This window comes from Mustela nigripes, chromosome 6 (assembly GCF_022355385.1).
Source record: "Mustela nigripes isolate SB6536 chromosome 6, MUSNIG.SB6536, whole genome shotgun sequence".
Classification (NCBI taxonomy): domain Eukaryota; kingdom Metazoa; phylum Chordata; class Mammalia; order Carnivora; family Mustelidae; genus Mustela; species Mustela nigripes.
Genome location: NC_081562.1, coordinates 141,165,380 through 141,180,264, shown reverse-complemented (window position 1 = coordinate 141,180,264; position 14,885 = coordinate 141,165,380). Strand labels below are relative to the sequence as shown.

At 44.2% G+C, this 14,885-nt stretch overlaps 1 protein-coding gene across 14 annotated transcripts in view; it reads left to right on the top strand.

Moving 5' to 3' along the window:
• The window catches only part of PARD3 (par-3 family cell polarity regulator), a 653,831-nt gene that overhangs the window by 453,454 nt on the left and 185,492 nt on the right, over window positions 1–14,885 (top strand). The window lies entirely within an intron of this gene.

The window sequence follows — 14,885 nt, the reverse complement described above, 5'->3', positions numbered from 1 at the left end:
TTACTTAGCATATCGTTTTTTACAAATCATTGCTCCACAGTAAAAGTGACAAGTTGTTCAGAAGTTGCACTGAAACTCTCCCATAAATGTTCATCTTAAGTGATTTATAATATTCAGGCATTTAATGTTAAATATAAAGATTGCTCGATTGTTCCATAAATTAAACCCCTAAACATATCACAATCATGGTTTCAAATTGAAAACATACAGCATAGTCGCTTGACTCTTCAAAACGTAGTTACCCTGTATTAGGAATCCCTTCCTTTTAACTTTTTTTTAATTGCAAAATATGAATAAGAGTTTTTATTTTCATGGAATTTCTTGATTTATGATCCTCAGGTTGACCTCAATAACTCAGAGAGTTAAAGATATGTCAGGCCTGCAAAGTTGAGGACTCGGGGCACAGCCTACAGGCCGCACAATCCAACAGATGTGCTCTGTACATGTCTGAATAATGTACATGTCGAGTGCACAGAAGAAGTATACTACAGACCTAGATAAAACAAAGCCTTGTCTATTAGCGGCATTAGCTTTCATTTAAATATGAAGGGATTTTCATCTCTGATGCTTTAGAGTTTGGGGATTTTCCTACTTTGACATTAGAGTTTTTTTTGTTTATATACTCCCGAATGCTTTTTTCAGTATGTTTCGCCTTTCTTCATTATATGCCGTGTCCAGGAACACCTATGGGATGAAACTGCGCTAACGGCCACTTTATTTCAGTTTCTGTGTTAGCCAGGGGCTTTTCTCTCTGTCTATGTAGATGGGCAGCACATAAGCTGGCACTTGGTTACACATGACGTAAGGCTCTTGCCCATCAATTAAAATTTAAGGACCATGTACTGCTGTCTTCTTTAAATTAGAGAAGATGAGATGGGAGAATATCTTCCCTAGACATAACACATTCAACTGGTCGTACAGTCTTGTGTCCAGGTGCCCTCCTGGAGTCACATTGAAAGTCAATGGGCTGTTAGTTTTCCCCCTTCGTCAGCCAACATTTATTTGGCAGATAGTGTGCTCTGTCCTTCTCCTGGAATTAAAAAAAAAAAAAAAAATAAGCAACATTCTGGTGTGTTTTTTTATAAAATATGTTATAAATTATTTTCCTTATAAATTTTTTTCTATAATTTACAGCTCCAGAATAAGAGAGGATTTATGGTAGAGTTGTTCCTTTGGGGGTCAGAAGAGTGGACAGTGTGGGGTCCATGGGAACATATATGTTTCAGAGGGATGCCGAATTGTAACCCGGCAAGCACCTTGCTGCTAAAAGTTCTGTAAAATACCACATGATGTTTTCTCTAGACAGATTCTGTAGATTATACCTGCATCCTTTAGTGAAAGCCAACTTTGTGAAAATTCTAATTTCAAAGGCCTGCGTGTTTTTGAAAACTTAACTTCCATGTTTAGGTGTAGGGGCCAAAGGGTCTGTGTGTGTGTGTGGTTTTTTTCCCCTAAAAAATTAGCTTGTGTTCTCCCAGTGTTTGAGAATAGCTATTAAAGAAAATCACCAATGTTCACACTTTTTCGGGAATACAGAGTCAGTGGTTTGCTAGAATTAGCCCACGTTGGCTTCTGAGAGCGGGTTGCTCCCTGTTCAGACACACAGCCCAACGATTGTTAAACACGCCATTATTTATAAAAATTAAGTCCGCTTTATAAAATCAAAAACAGTACTCAAAATTTACCAGTTCCTGATTATTTTATCGCATTTTACCACGGTCTCTGCTTTTGAGGTTATTTACCCCTCTCTCATCGGCACGTGCGGACATGTTACGAGGGTGGGCAGACACAGCTCTCGCCAGCGCTACCTTTCAAACATGTGCTGCTGGATGAGTATGAGCTGTGTTGGGAGAGCTTAGACCATGGAAGTGTCTGAGTTCCACAGAACAGAGCTGCTTCCCCTAGGAGAACGACATGCCACCAAGTGACGAATGTAAATCTCTCTTTAGCAGAGTCTCGGTATCTCGTCTAGTTTTCTTGAGTGTGGCTGTCTTCCATCTGGGTGCAGACCTCTGGCTCAGCCCTTTGGGAAATGGTTGAAGCTTGCCAAGCACTTCTCCTTGAAAATGATCTGAGAATAATTTATTAAACAAAATACACTTTTTGTCTGATTGACTCTTGGCTCTTAATCCTTCCTTTACACCATTATTTTATGTTCTTCTTATTGGAGAAGACTCTTATTAAAGTGTTGTTAGATTTTTTCAAAACATTTCGTAACTACCTCTTATTCTGAATCTCACTGTTTGAGACCAATCAAGTCTCAGGTTGCTTCTTTTACGTTTTCTTTTTTTCTTTTTTTAATAATGTAGGGAATATAGTCCAATTTTAAAATTCGTCTCTTCCCTTCTTGTGCTCTTATGGAGAAGAGCATGTGATTTCCTTAGCAGTGTTGCTTTTAAATAGCTTAATCAAAATGTGTATGTGCATATACATTCTTAGATCAGTTTGTAAGGAAAGGAGTTCGAATAAGGCTGCCCAACAGAGACCTGAAGTACGAACCAAGGATGTGTGTGTGTGTGTCTGTGTGCAAGTGTGTGTATTTGTGCGTGTGTTTTTATGATTTTGTTTCTGTGTTTTGTTTCAGGTAACAGAATGATAAAACTAAGGGTCAGGGGCATTAGATATTGGTCTAGCTTTCTGGGCACATGAGCTTTTTCTGTTTAGTCACTGAAGGAGGTAATAATAAGTTTTCCTTTAAAAGCAGGCTCACAAGCTCTCTCTCCCACCATCTCCCTCCACAGCTCCCCGCAAACACATACACTCTCTTCCTACCCCTGTAGATTGTGATTTGGGGTTCAGTTTGAAGAGGGCCAAACATACGGACTCTGTTTTTAAAAGGGCACCAGAGGAAACCATGGCACCTTGCATAAGTATTTTTATTTATTGGTATAGTCAGAGGACATGGTTTTCTATTTCACACATTGAATGGTAGTCACAAAGATGATTTAATTATTGATAAACAGCTCTAGGAAAGAATGTGTTGAGTCCTATGAATCACTTCTCTGTTTATAAATTATGGAGTATATGAAGTGCAAAAGCTGTCTTAATGCAAGTTTTAAATCACAAATTCAAATCTATAAGAAATCAAATAACAAATGTAAAGTGTTTCATGTTTGTATGAATTTCTCATTGTATACACTACATCTTCTTTTGCACATAAGGAACTCCTGTTGCCTTAATTAAAATGGCTTTGTAGCTAAGAAACCAGAGTGCGCTTGCTGAATAGGTAAACATGACTTGTAAATGTAATCATTCTTTGTGCAAAGTGCAGAACAGAGGGAATGTCTGGAATTTTGAGTCTTTGTTTATGTTTGATTCTCAGATGCTTGCCTATTCACATTTAATACTCCAGAATATTTTTGAGAATTCTGCAGTTCATGAAATTGTCCCTAAAGAGGGAAGGAACTAAATCTGCCCTTTAGAAGGAGAGAGATCTATTATTTAATGTTTTAAATGAGTTCATATTTGAAGGAAAGCAATAGCATTATTCAGTAACATAACTTTTGCCTGGTGTCTGTCTTCAAATTGAAATAATCAATATGATAATAAAACCCTATATTAGGACAATAGTCTCCTATAGTAAGTGTTGAAAAAATTACGTGTTGCCCTCCTTTTCAGTCCTGGAGTAAGTACAATTTGATATTGCTTTGCCTAAAAGATTAGAATGATTCTGTTTCGAATGCCGTAGAATTGTATCCACTCTCAAACTGAAGGTTTCTTAGAGGTGACCTCACTGTGCACATCTCGGGTTCATTTTGTGCTTTTGTCCATATGTGACAGCTGAGAACCTATCACTATGGAGAGCTAAAGCACAAGTAATGTTGCATTATTACCATTAAAATTGAATCCTCCAATTACACTTAAAATGATTACCTGGGTCCCTGCAGCATTGTTTTATTTAGTTCTGTAAGAGGAAATAGGTAATTTAGTTTGAAACCTTGTTTGGTTGAAATCAGATACACTGCTATCTTTCCCCTTTTAGAATATGATAGTTTTCAGACCACAGTGAACATGATCAGATTTTAAGACTTAATATTGTAGCTTGGATTATACGCTTTAGGCTTTGAGAGAATAACAAACAGGAATGACTGTTGCTTCCCTTACCTGTACTTACTAACTGTGTGTCTGTACCGTGTTTCTCATTTAGCCTTGCCAAACTGAAGCCTGAGAAGAGATGAACAACAAACCAGATTCAAAAAGGTCTCGAGAAGCACATATTTGCACAGTTGATTTTTAAAACAAACAATAAATTTACTTTCAATGAAGTCTTAGTGGCTGTTGACAAATTTTGTTTACGACATCAGCAGTTTCGATGGTTTGGTAATTTCCATATTAATCAATTTGGAACTTTTTCATCTTGATTTTGAGCTTGGGGGTTTAAATTACTGCTTGAAAAGGCAGAGAAGTGTTTTTTCCTATCATTTTTATTAGCCCCTTTTTAATAGTGGAAAACCATAGTCTAGCTGCTGGCGTATTCAGAAATCATCAGCACACATCAGTCCCATGTTAGAATCTGCTTTCGAGACAATGTAACGTACCCGTTTGGTTTGTGTGACACGGTGGCCAAGGACACAGGCAGGTGGCAGGGAGGCCTGTGGGTTGGGACTGTCACCCACTACTTGATAACCAAATCTGCCGGTTTGCAAGGTACTTTTGAACAAGGTTGAGTCCCTTCATAGTTACAGGGCTCAGACAAAAGATTGGGGTTAGGAAAAGAGATGTCTGTGCTTAGGGGGCATGGCTGACCCATCAGGTCCTTCCTGGGAAAAAGTAGAGTCACTCCAGCAAATAGTAATTCTAAGGTTTGCTGAGGCCCCAGGGAGTTAAGAGCATATACCCTTTTATAACAGTGTTTCCGGAAAGAGTCTCGCTGACCACGTTTCATAATCACTACTCTCTGAATGTATGGGTGGCTCTCAGCCTGTCCTTCCTTTAGGAGGAAGCCTTCTGCTCAGAAGAAGCCTTAACTCTCCATTCTGTGCGTCTTCAGAATTGCCGGCAGGACTCTATGTAGTTAGCTTCATTCCCGGAGAATGTTGGAATCGTATCGCTCTTGAAAATAAACGTGATGATGAAACAGAGAACCATTTCATAAAGGGTGTCTCGAAGCTGGCTTGTGCACCTGTGAGGACGGAACTCCACCCACCCCTGCCAGGCAACAGCCCTGACCTGGATCCCAGGAAGGAGGCTCCCATAAGCCTGTTTATTTGTTGATGTCGGAAATAGCGGGGCTTGTAGATTTTTATGGCTCAGGCCTAATTGCCCTGTGGGTGAATGTGACCGGTTGCACACTGGTAACGTTAAATGGCACTCAGTCTAAGCTGCTGCTGATTTAGGGAATGCAGTTAAGATAACATCTGTGGGAAAGTCTGCCCATCTGTATGAAGGACAGGCACAGTACTTCCTAACAGAAAAGAAAGGACTTCGGAGATCTTGTGTAATTTTACCTGGTTTCTTGTTTGTGAGCTGGACAGAGACCAGCCCCGTTGTGTGAGTACACAGGCGGGGGAGGATCCCTCGGAGTAAGTTTCAAATCTGTGCAACCGAGGACTTAACGTTTGCTTCTAATTCGAATGGGGACGAGGTTCCCGTTTTTAACGCAGGAAAATTGTCAGGCTGACCTGTTAGCAAAGGCAAGTTCGAGGGTAGCTGATATCATATTCTTCTCGAATTCTTCTCTTTCTTGTTAGCAGTTTTAAATAGAGAGCCCCTGACATCTACAGCGCAGAAGCTGACTGCGAGGAAGCCAGGGGAGGCACAAAGCATGACGGCGAGGCCTTTCCAAGACCTTTCCTGACGCTCCTTAGTGCTGTCTTTGCAGAGACCTGCGGCATGAATATAGAATGCCCGTGTCAAGGATGACACCTACTTTATAGTCTCTGTAAAGCAAACCTTTTCGTAAAAGAAATTTTTGACAGTTCTGAGATGCTAAGTCAATTTCAATTCCAGACGGTGTAGAAAATGGAATCTTTTTTCTGCAATTGATGTGAAAATTGAAGGCTAGTGACTATTCACTCTCTAATAACACAGGGTAAATAAATACGATCACACCATTGGAAAATGTCCTGGAAGACAGGCCAGGCTAATGACATTTACCACAACATGTATTGGGAATATTCCCTCTGAATGTTTTTATTTGTTACCATTAGAGGTTCTGTATCTTTCACATTAAATATAATGGATCCGAGTACCTGGTATTCCTAAATATATTTTTATCAAGCCACAAATTATTACATAAAGGTAATTGATTCTTGCAGATAGGCTTTTAAAGAATTCCCTGGCTAAGTGACCGCTTACATAATTGAGTGTTGGATGGTTTTCTTTTGACCTGTTTAATAATAGCCAATTTAGAGACAAAAGACTAAAATTGGCTTAAATTTCATATCCTAGTGAAATGACCATGTCTCCCGTTAACCTTTCTACTTCTCTGTTTTTAGCGTGGATGAGATTGAAGGTAAGGCCGGGACGCGTCAGGAAGGTCTGCCCTTCTCCACCGGGTCACTCCCTTTGTCCTACACGGTGCTGTTACTTCTCTAGCTTAGACGGAAGTCTGCCTTAACCTCCCTTCCCTTTCAACTACAACTTCATTTTCTCTCCTACGCATCCCAGCACTTACCCTTTGATCAATTAGTATTCGTCCTCTTCATTTCTCCTGTTCTCTCTGAAACCGCCTTCGGTGACACCTCACTGCCCTGGGCTCTACGGCCTGTTCCCAATGCAGGTTATCAGGGACCTCTTCTATCGTGCAGGTTATCAGGGACTTCTTCTGTCAGGGGGCGGTGTTCCCTGTGCCCCCTCAGCTCCCCTGGGTGGGCTCGTAGCACTTGGCACATTGACGGTTGCGCGTCTTCGAGATGAGCCTCGCCGGGGTCTCTGCCTTCCGTTCTAGCCTTTCCGTTTCATCTCCCCTTTCAGTCCTGGGCCATGTCTGTCCTTCAGGTCATGGTGCTCCCCCTCCCACACCCCCAGCTCCGTCCTCAGTGCTCTTCTCTTTTACCCTTCTCAGTAACACAGGGTTTTTCCGTTCTTAGGAAACAGCCTCTGGACTCTAAATACACCCGGGGGCCAGATGACTCCCAGGTTCACATCTCCGACCTGAGCATCTTCTTCGAACTCTAGATTGGTAGGTCCTCCGTCCGTTTCCCACGCTCACTTGAGTGTCGACGCTTCATGTGCTTCCAGCTCAGTGCTGGATATTGCTTCCCTCTTCTCCATTCTACCTTCTTCTTCTTCTGTTGTTTCCTCCTCCTTCTTCTTCAAATTATTTATTATTTGAGAGAGAGCACGCACACACACCCACGCAGGGAGAGGCAGGCCTAAGGGGGAAGCAGGCTCCCTGCTGAGCAGAGAGCCTGATGCGGGGCTCCATCCCAGGACCCTGGGCTCATGACCTGAGCTGAAGACAGAGGCTTACCCAGCTGAGCCAGCCAGGGGCCCCTGTTTCTTCCCTTCTTAGATATTGGCAACTCTGTTTTTTGGTTTTTTGGTTTTTTTTTTTTTTTCAGTTGGTTAGAACCAAAACCTTCAAGTGATCCTTCCCTTTCAACTACGACCTCATTTTCTCTCCTGTAATGTTTCCCTTACATTCCACATCCAGTTTATTGGTGTACAAGAGCAAAGGCCCACTTGGTTTATAATTTCTGTAAAGCCCTGGTACTTTTCCGTACCCCCGTCCTCCGCCTCCTGGATGTCAGCAGGAATCCTCCAACCGCCCTTCCTGTTCCCACCTTGCCTCCACTCAGTACCTTCTGAACGCTGCACTAGAAGTCATGTCCTTTCCCTCTGCTCAACCCCCAGCCGCCTTCCAAGGCATTCAGAGGAGAGGTTCAAGGGTCAGCTGTGGGACACCTTCCCCCACCCCACCCGCCCAGCACTTGCCTCCTACCCGTAGCCCCTCTGACCTCTTCTCTTGCCTTTGCTGACTTCACTCTGGCTGCGCTGGCCTCTCCTTCCACACCTGCCAGGCCCACTAGAGCCTTTGTCCTTGCTTGTGTCTCTGCCTGGAATCATCCGTTCTCAGATACCCACAGGTTCGTGAGGGTCAGCTTTTCAGGGCTGACTCTCCAGCCTTACCAAATAGCACTCCCTCCCACTGTGACCCTTCCTGTCCCACTTTTTGGCACTGCTTTTCTCCTCCGCACTCACCACTGCCTAACATAGGATATATCACACTTGATTTAATATTCGGTTGACAGTGGCAGGGATCGTTGACCTTGGCCCTTGCCTGGTGCGTCATCAGTACCCAGGGAGTGTAACAGAGGTCAGGACGTCCATATGCGGTCAGTGTGTCCTCCAGCTTCCCACGGCCCATCTCCCCCTTGGTGCCCGAGACGTCACAGGCTGTGGAAGGAAGCTCTGCTTCTCATGCAGACAGCCGGAAGTGCCTTGGGATCCCCCCTCCTCAGAGCCGTGGGCAGCCGAGGACTCAAGAAAGCCCCCGTAAAAGGACTCCTGTCCGTACGGCCCAGAGGGTTTGAATGCTCAGGCATAAGTCTCCCTTCGTCCCGGAACTGTGGTCCTCAGACCAGGAGCACAGCAGGCCCTGGGAGCCTGTCAGACATGCAGAATCCTAGGCCCCTCTCCAGATCCACTGACATCAGAACCTGCAGCTTTACAGCCCTAGAGATTTCTGTGCACACCCCGTGGGGAGAGGCTGTGCAGCCCCATTCTGCCTGCTCCTGGAGTTTGTCTGCGGGATTGAGCTCCCCTTGCCACAGTGGCAGCAGGCTTGAGAACACTCCTTTTGGGCTGCTTTTCCTCCCTCCGCCCCATCATGTCTGCACTCCCCTGTCATTCCAGTAAACCACTGGCCTGAATCCTCATCTCAGGATCTACTGTGCTGAAATCCAGACCCAGATGTGTGTGTTGATTGACTGAATGAATACATCAGATTCCCAGAGTAAGCAGTGACAGTGTAGGTGAGGAATTTCTACCTGGAGTAATTCTGCAGTTTATGACAGGCTGTCACTCCGGGGCAGTGCTGTTGCATGCTCCCATCTTTGGAAGATGATGTCATTTGAAAGCGTGTCTGTGACTGACCAAGACAGTCCCCAGAGAGCAGGCCTTTTCACACTCCATAGGTCTACATCATGTCCTTTGGTTTATTGTTCAAGTTACCGTTTTCCGTGCTCTTAGTAGCCATAAATGATTTAGCTATTCTTCATTACGTCAGACTTTTAAAGAAAGATACAATTTCCAAATTAAAGTTCTTCATGCCATGCGGGCCCCAACCTTCAGGCTTTGGGTCGTATCGCTGAGGGGTCACAGATTCAGGCAAGGAGTCAATATTGAAATTGCCCTATTAATGCTTTCCTAAGCCTTAAAATGTCAGGCTCAGCAGATGGTGCAAGATTCTGTCCCTAAAAGAAGTCGGAACCCTGTTTTCCTCTTCACAAGCTTCCCCAAGCAGCAGAGAAAGAGCTGGTGAAACTGTCCCCTCCCTTCTGAAGACCACACCCACGGCCTTCACAGCCTGCGTCCTCTGCAGGTGCCACCACCCATAGATGGCGCCCTGGAGTTTTCCCCTTTTCTCGACCGCCCTGAAGGGAGGAGGCTTAGCGGAGTACCTGGGGCCCAGCCTCCTGAGGCCTGGGATAGTCCTGATTTTTTTTTTTTTTAAAGATTTTATTTATTTATTTGACAGAGATCACAAGTAGGCAGAAAGGCTGGCAGAGAGAGAAGGGGAAGCAGGCTCCCTGCCGAGCAGAGAACCCGATGGGGGCTCGATCCCAGGACCCTGGGATCATGACCTGAGCCGAAGGCAGAGGCTTTAACCCATTGAGCCACCCAGGCTCAGCCACCCTGGGATACTCCTGATTCTTAAATGAGGTGTATCTTGGGGTAAAGGTAGCTGTACCTCCTTAGTTGCTCCTTCAATACCTTATTTAATATTTACATATTGTGATTATTACATCCATCTCTCCTGTGTTAAACAGACTGTCATTTTAGTTTATGTAACACTTTCAGTCTTTATAAAAAAAAGAATAAAAGAACAAGTTTACATTCTTTGCCCAAACAAAGGAACAGGGACTTTGAAATGAACTGAACTGACACAAACTAACTACGTAACATCCCTACTGTCTGCATGAAGGCTTCTCTGTTTCTACTCTCCCAGTAATTTAGCCTGTTATCCATTATCACCTCTTGGTACCTGTTTCTGATTTTGTTGGGTGACATGCTGGTCGTGAGGACTTCCCGAAGGAGAGAAATCATCCCTCATGGATTGTGCTTCTGCTGGTACGGTAGCAAGCATTTAGCATTCATTGCGTGTTGATATTGATGGATGTCCGCTAAGAACATTGTTGCAATGACTCATTTAATCCTTATAATAACCCTGTAGGGTGGGTGCTCTTTCTAATCAGCTGTTACAGGTAAAGAACGTGAACACAAATGTTCAGGGGTTACTGATGACCGAGGTCACACAGGGGCCCCGTGGCAGAGCCACAGCGAATTTGAACACGGGTCTACCCCTAAGGCCATGTTCCTACCCACTCTGCTGAACCAACTGAACCTTCTTAGCCTCTTCCAATGTGTTGGGCTGCCGTGACTACCCGGATGAGAGCCAAGATGATGGCTAGTGGTTAATCACGTGACGTGCTGTTGCTATTGTGTGCTAGGAAAGAAGAGAGATCCCTGTTGCTAGCTGGGAAGTGTGGAAGTTAGTATCTTTTGAGCCAGACTTTTAACTTTTGTTCCTATTTGATTTCTTAGCTTCCTCTGTCTGTGGTCTTTCCCCTCCCAAAATAATTTTTAAGGACTCAGGAGTTTTATTGTTAATTTAAAAATTACTGATTGCCATATCCTTTCCCGCATACCTGACCCTCAAACCCATCTATACGGTACCCCAAATACTAGTGATGATTTAAAAAAAAGAGAACAAAGGTTAGCTCTATGCCTGCTCTCTTCTTCCAAGATGGCTATTGAGTCCTATAAATGCTTTAAGTGCTTTCCCGTTTTTACACCCCCCTTTCCCCTTACTGTGTACCTTTTTGTACCTCAGATCTTGCTCGACGGCTGCTCTTCCTTTCATCTTCCGCTGTTAAAACAGTCTTGAGGCCATGTGTGTTCGCAGTCTTGATTTCCTCCGTGAATCTCCTGATGTTCCCTATCTTCCTGTTTTCGCCCTTGCCCTGTCCGTGCCGCCTGGATTAGCAACCCTGCCGATCCTTGGATGTGCCCCAGAGACCACAGTTCAGCCTTTAGGGCTGTGCCCCTTGGAAGACCAGTGCAGCTCAGGGCTGCCTGCCTGTCGGCACTGCTCATTATGTCTGTCTGGATCCTCGTACCTGGCCAGGGCACCTTTCCACGGCTGCTTTGAGGGAAGTAATCTTTTATCGAATTCCTGCTTTTATAACCACTTCCGTCATTAGGAAAGCATCCTAAGTTTACTTTGGAATTCCTGGAATTTCAGGTTTTCTTTTTTACTTCATCTTTTTAGGGTAAGGTTAAAACTTTTTTTTTTAATTGAGTAAGTGATAGTATCAATTTAATCTTAGTATAGGGTGATTCTAGAAGTTTAAGGAAGTAAACTTTGGACATTTTCCCTTGATGAACTTTCTAGAACAGAGCAACAGCCAGATGCTTAGAGCACAGCAGCAACGCGCTGATAATCATTTATGCAGGATGTTTTCTGCTACACACCTGAGTTGTCCTAGCCAGACTGGGGAAAAGGGGATTGCCCTCAAATTAATTAAGTTTCCTGCGTCTCAGCATTCAGGTACATATATTTGCAAATGAGCAGTAAATCTCCTGATGGGCAATCATATTTCAACACTTAATGATAAGTATCCTATTAAAGACTTTCACTGCTTCTTTGCACATTGGCTGGTGAGAGCCACAGATCTGGAGCCAAGGAAGTCTGCAGCCTGAGAAGTATGGCTTGATGCCTTCCATTTCCTCAATGGTTATTTCTGGCAGGAAGAGCCATTTTCCTGATGGAGGCGAGTGTGGGCTCCTGGCCCTGATCACTGCTCCAAAGGACGGCTTCATTCTCCTACCATATCCACTCCTGCTTACCCCTGCCAGCGGGAGCAGCCTGGACTCTGAGGCAGGCACAGAAAAACATGCATGCACGTGCCTTGTGCAAAGAACAGCTGGGGCAGGCAATGGCTTCTGAGCATTTTGCTGCTCACCTGGCAGAAACTGTTTCTGATGGTGAGCAAGTGGCTGGCTATGGAGTGGGTAGGATGTCTTAGTCATTTTCAGGTAAAGCCATTCGTACGTACATTCGACAACTGTTCCTTAGGGCCTGCTCTCTGCTGGGGACCATACTGGGGGCCAGGGATTCCCGTGTAACTGAGAGAAGACAGGCCCTGCCTCAGTGGCCCTTTGGAGGGGCTGGGGGACTTAGAGCAAGTGCATCCGGCCCACAGTAGGGGCCAGAGTCACCTCCCTCCAGAAGATGACATTAAAACTGAGATCCAAAAGATGTTTTCTCTTTTTCAAGGGTCTTCTGGGGGAAAGGAGTATTTGGCATCGGTGGGATTCAGACTCTTGATAACGTTCCTCAGTAAGAAATACATTTTGCCTTGCAAGCCAGTGGACCCCCACACACAAAGTCACTAAAACCAACATTTCCCGGGGTAAGACTGGCCCTTCCTCCGTGTGCTGTGCTCTGATGTACTGGTGAGAGCCGGCTGAGCAGAATGGTGAAGAGCCTGGACGCCAAGGTCCATCCCCTGGGTCCAAATCCCAGCTGTACACTCACCAGCCTTGCATTTGCAGCAAGTTAATGAAGCCCTTTGTGCTTCACTTTTCTTGCTTGTCAAGTATGCATAATAATGGTACCTGCCTCACCCCGTGGTTTGGAAGCTAAAATGAGTCACTGTATCCCAGGCACCTCAGAACCCCTCCTGCTACAAAGAAAGCAAGCTCTCTGTAAATGGTAGCTGCTCGTGATGTTACTGTTATTATGGTGTAACTCACTTGTTTGGAAAGCTAAAGGAGTCCTACCAAATTGATTTTACATTTTTAACAGGTTGCAACGTACAATTGAAAAATACTGTTTCGGTGCTGGAAGTCCTGTAGGTTTGCAGCAGGTGGGGAATGAGAGGCCATTCAAGAGAATGGCTTGATACATTGACATTTTTTAAGAAAATTAAAAGGACTGTAGCAACGGTGTGTGGGAGGAACTAAGGAGCTGGCCCAGAGCGTGGGACCGGGAGCTCTGCAGGGCAGCTGTTGTAAAAATGGTGGCCAGCCACGGGGTGGCCACCGGGACAGAGATACGATACATATTTCTCAGGAGGCATCTAGAGGACCTGGGGATTTGATAGATGTAAAAAATGAGAGAGAAAAATGAGTAAGAAGTAATTTCTACGGTTTGGGCCTGAGAAAGTAGACTGATGGTGTTTACACTGATGGGAAACCCTGAAGGAATGTCCCTTCTGGAGGAGGAAGTGGGACCTGTTGAATCTGACTGGTTGGTGCTTGTGTGCGAAATACCCCAGTGGACGTTACCAGGGAGCAGATGAGCAGGAGGGGCTGTAGAGATTAGGAAGTCGGAGACCAAAAAGGTGAAGGCCAACGTGCTGGGGACCCTTCAAATATTGGGGGGCAGCTTAGCGTGCGGAGTGGGGCCGTGGAAGGTTTTGGTGACCGAGAGGCTGCTGCAGATAGAAAACCAGATTATGATTGTTAAAGCCAAGGCAAGGGTGTGTCTTTTATTAATTAGAAGGATATGGCCCACAGTGTTTCTGCTGAGAAGTCCGACGGACTCACGGGCCTGGCTGCATGGGAATTCTAGCATCATACATGTTACTGACCAGTTTTGAATGGTTACCCGTTTCAGGGTTTCTGTAGGATGGCAGTACACACAGAATCTCTGGATGCTAATGCTTGTTCCAAGTTAGGGATATAATATATTAATTCCTGTGGTAAGATGCAAGCTTTTTTTTTTTTTAAGATTTTATTTATTAATTTGACAGAGAGAAATCACAAGTAGACAGAGAGGCAGCCAGAGAGAGAGAGAGGGAAGCAGGCTCCCTGCTGAGCAGAGAGCCCGATGCGGGACTCGATCCCAGGACCCTGAGATCATGACCTGAGCCGAAGGCAGCGGCTTAACCCACTGAGCCACCCAGGCGCCCAGATGCAAGCTCTTTTTTTTTCCCAACACTGGCTACACAAACACAGAAACCTGTGCTGATTTCTGTATTTTTGAGCAATAGAAATTACATTTTAAGTGACATATTTATCCCCATTGTAGACGTTCACAAAGAATTACAGAAACTAGGATATGAGGGATTAATTTTAACAAATTTAATTATTGGTTTTGTTGACCATGAGGTCCGAGAGAATTTCTCATTCCCTCTCTCTGTGTTGTCTTCCTCCTCTGTCTGTCTTGGCAGGTGTCTTACTGCTGAGTCTGTGACCAGACTTGAGTGGGGATCAGGATGACACCAGCTGCTCTGAATTGTAATAGGACCTTAGTTCAATTTTCTCTCCTGTTTACAAAACAATAGAAGTACTTAGTTCAGATACAAAGCTTGTATCTGAACTCCTCACAGTTCCTGCTTTAAATTACATTTTTAAAAAATTTAATTAATTTTTTCAGCATTCCAAGATTCATTTTGAAACTTTTTTTTTTCAAATTGTGACATTTAACCATTATAACACATAATAAGAGTCCTCACTGTATACTTATGTACATCTCAAACTGTTTCCCAGGATGTATTTTCTCAAGATTCGTGAGTGCTTCCATTCCCGTGGCTTCTAAAAGAGAACAAACCGATTTTACCATTTACAGATATCTTTGTGTTTCAAGGCCACCGTGTTCATCTTTTATGTTCTATCCAAGGGGATATAAAGTTTGGGATATAGTCACACTATTAATGCTTTATGTAAACTATTGAAATTGGTATATTGAGCGTGTGCCCATTATTTTTAGT